The sequence below is a fragment of the Echinops telfairi genome, unplaced genomic scaffold (assembly GCF_000313985.2).
Source record: "Echinops telfairi isolate 266 unplaced genomic scaffold, ASM31398v2 ScPeMD7_7468;HRSCAF=8506_0, whole genome shotgun sequence".
Taxonomy (NCBI): domain Eukaryota; kingdom Metazoa; phylum Chordata; class Mammalia; order Afrosoricida; family Tenrecidae; genus Echinops; species Echinops telfairi.
In genome coordinates this window covers 14,057,484-14,061,690 of record NW_022111369.1, presented here as the reverse complement: position 1 = coordinate 14,061,690, position 4,207 = coordinate 14,057,484, and positions in this window count along the sequence as shown.

Below are 4,207 nucleotides of genomic sequence, written 5' to 3'. Positions count from 1 at the left end.
CCGACACTCTCTTTTGATAGCAGGCACCATCAGCTTTCTTCACATTTGCTTATGAACATTAGATCTTCTTGGAGCTGGTAGAGTGAGTTACACATTGATTTAACTGAAAAGGCAAGGGTTCAAATTCACTAGTCACTCCAAGGAAGATGAGGTTGCCTGCTTCCACAGAGTCTCAGAAGCCCACAGCAATTCCACACTGTTCTATGGAGTCAACATAAATTAAAATTGACTCAAAATGGCAGTGGGTTTGGTTTGGGTGCTTTAAAATGTTTTCTTTCAACAGTGTTTTGTGGTCTTTGGTGTACAAGTCTTGCACCTCCTTGGTTAAATTGATCCGTGTTTTTTAAATACTATTATAAATAAAATTGTGTTGATTTCATTTTCAGATCTTTCTTTGCTAGTGTATAGAAATACAACTAACTGATTTAAAAATATATTTTATTGTTTAGGTGAAATTTTATACAGCAAATTCCCTTCCCCTTTAACAGCTTTAATACAAATTGTGACATTGGTTACAATTTTCACATCAGAATCTTATTTCTTCTTTATGTTCTGTTTCCATTGATCAAGCTTTCTTGTCCCTCCTTCCCATAACTTTGCTTTTCACTGTTGACCATTTGGTCTCATATACTTGCCTGTTTAAGTGAGTACGTTACTCATGGTGGCAATGCTTACTTTATAAGCCAATGTTTTATTTGGCTGAAAGGTGACCTTGACCTTGGGGAGAAGCTTCAGTTTCACGTTCAATCTTAGGGCAATAGTCTAGGGTTCTAGTCTATACTGGTCCACTAAATTTGCCCCGTTTCAGGCAATTGATTTTTTGTTCCATTTTTCTCCTATATTACCTGGGACCAGGAATACCTGGTTGTGCTGACCCACAAGGTCAAAGATTTAAACACAAGCTACTCGAGGCAAAGAGGAGGTTGTTTGCTCCCATCAAGACAGCCATAGAAACCCAAAGTTCTACCATCCTATCAGTCAGAATCCACTTGATAATGGTCTTGGTTTTCATTTATCTGGGACCTTCTGTTGTATCCCTAACCAGAATGATCAATACAATAAATTTGTGATCTCTGTATCATGTGTTTACATCTAACATGCTAAATGCAAATAGTTTGACTTCTTTCCTATGATGCACAGATGGGGTTTTAATGCATGAAATCATTAAGTCAGCTGGCTCCTGCTCCTTTATATTTTTCTTTTGATTTTTAAGTGTGAGCTATTAAATTTCTAGTGCGCACGCTCTTTTGCCAGCACCTGGTTGCTCTACTGAATGGGAACTATTTCAAAAAGTTATCTACTTGTTTTTTGTGTTCACCTAGGTAGAAAACCTTAAGAGGTGTCATTCTTCACAAAACCGGTTATACAAATCATTGGGGGGGTGGGAAGAGTATTCTCCTACCCCAGAGCACCAAGGTCCAAGATAGTTTCCTTATTTAGGTTTCCGTTTCCTCTGTGACACTGCCATAGCATGAACACTAAAGCTCAATTTCCCTTGGTTTAACAAATGCTCTTTTGAGGAAGTCAGCATCTAGCTGTGTTCTACTTCCACTCTGGGTTCCTGGATTTAGGCCTGAGTGTACTTCTTTATTTCGTCACAGATCAGTAACGATAGCCAGAAATTGAAATGTCTACTCATGCAGTTTGGTGGTAGTTTACTCACAGTAGCTGAGAACAAGGAGCCCAGGTGGGACAGTGGTTTAGCACTTGGTGGCTAACTACAAGACTGGTGGTTCAAATCCACCATCAGCTCATGGGAGGAAGAGGTGCTGTTTGCTTCCTTAAAGACTATAGCTTTGGAAACCTTATGGGGCAGATCTACCATCTCGTAAGGTCACTGACTTCAACAGGTGCTTTTAAATAAGATGTCTGTAGTGTATTGCAAAGGTTCCATTTTTGTACCTTTGAAGTTAGTCAACAAAGGAATGCAAGTCAACCAATTTAACTCAGTTGTCTATTAAATATTTGATCACCCACAATGTGCCAGGCAATGATATATCAAAGAATAAATCAATAGAGCAAAAGCATTCCCTGCCTCATGCTGCTTAACAATCTGGGGTGTGACTGCTGGGAGGCCAACAGCATTACATTTAGGGTGAATACTAAATATGCCGTGGCGCAATATAATGGTGGTGTTGCTATCTTAAATAGGACGTCCAAGGAAATCACTGTTATGGTGATACTGATAAGAGATCTACAGTTAATAAAGGAGAAAGCTGTTACGTGGATTAAGAGCTAGGCAAAGGACCAAAACAAAACTCATGAGATAGCAATCTCGTGTTGCAGCTTGAAGAGAAGCTGGTGTGAGCCGAGTTGGCAGTGGTGGTACAGACAAGCGATTGCAGATGGAGGGGTTAAGTGGTAGGAACATGACGTGTAGCCTTTGAAGTTACTTGTAGTATTTCAGTTCACTTAGAAATGCAATGGGAAACCATTAGGAGGTTGGAGCAAAGCAACGGGACTTAGGTTTCAAGATTGTGCCTGAGTGCTGAGACTGCTGGAAGGGAAGTAGTAGGGGACCTCTTGAAACGACTGCAATTCAAGTAAGAGGGAGAACTACCAATTATGGCAGCTATGCGAACATGAATTTAGATTAGAGTCAAGTTTCAAGAAGCTGACAAGAATTGCTATTTGCTTGGATGTAGAGTGTGAACATACAAGTTCAACAGTGTAAATGAAAAAACAAGTTTATATTTACTGAGTACAGGAAGAGGTAGGGTGTGTTTATATAAATCAGGTCTGTTTTAAACATTTTAAGAGCTGTCTCAGAAGTTATGTTTTGTAGTTTTACCCTTGGAAATATTTATAGGTGGATACTGAATAAGAAGCTATAGACAGAAACCTGGAGTTCAGGAGACACTGCTGAAAGTCAGGATTGTTCATTGTTATCCTAATGAACGAAGATTTGGAAGTACTTTGTTCAACACTTCAAATTTTATATAGTAAACAAAAAATCAGTTATGGAGTCTGCTTATATCCACTTGGATACTCAAAAGGTTGGCAACATGTGCCCATCCACAGGGACCTCAGGGCTTTGCAATCACTTCAGCTGTGGACAAACCCTGTGGGGCACCATTCTCACACATATGGAGCTGCCATGCATCACCATGAAGTAGGTGGCGACTACTTTTACTTGGCTAATACAACCACACCCAAACCCACCACTACCCATAAGCCAGACTGGAACCGTCCCTTGGGTTCTCGGAGGCTGCAAATATTTATAGGAGCAAAAAGCCTCATCTGTCTTCCAAGGAGTGGCTGGTGGGTCCCAATTGCTGACTTTTTAGTTAGCAGCCAATTTGCAACCCATTATGCACCAGGTCTCATTTTAGCCAATAGTATGTATGTAATTTCATAAAACTACTTACTACAACACACACAAAATGAAAAAGTCTTAGTATAACCTATTCACAAGTAATGGACAGCATGGTAGATATGCTTAACAGGGCATTAAATTAGGCATGTCAAAAAAATGATCAAAAGCAATGTAACAGGTAAGACGACCAAGGAGTAAAGAAAGTAGCAGGAAAGAATGCAAACAAGTAATTCAGGTAACTTTACAAATTTTTCTAGGCTTTCTAGTTTGCTTTAGATCTTTTAACATGGTCCCTAACACTGGTTGTTTTGGCTGAGTCAGGTTTTAAAATCCAAATTCACTACTATTTCTTCCACCTTAACACCTCAAATTGAGTTAACACCTTCATTTTTTGCTGGGGTGGGGTGTGTTTGTTAGTGTGGCTGTTTACAGCATTACAATGAAAACCAGGTCTCGGAGAGCTGCTTGAGCTTTTTATAAGGGAGCTGGAATAGCAAATGTATAATGGAATTTACTTAAAATTCACTAATTACAGAAATGTTTGAACATTTCGTTTGGAATAAACTAGATAGAGCCCCAGTAGCAGTTATTTTTACTTACCCTTCTATTTAGTGCTAGGCTGAGAGTGTTTTTACTTATTTTAAATTTCTCCTGGCTTAAACTATGTTAGATTTATATCCCTAGACCGTAATCCCAAATAGGAAAGGGCAGGAAATAGATATCCTTTTAATATTCTGTGTAAAAGATTGTTACTATGATTTTTAAGATGTCATTAGTACTAAACAGTATTAACAAGTTCTACAAATAAAGCCATTTACAAAGAAACAGAAGTAAAACTAAGGTTACAAAGAGCCAGTTATCTAAAAGTGGCTCTTTAATTCTACCATGTAT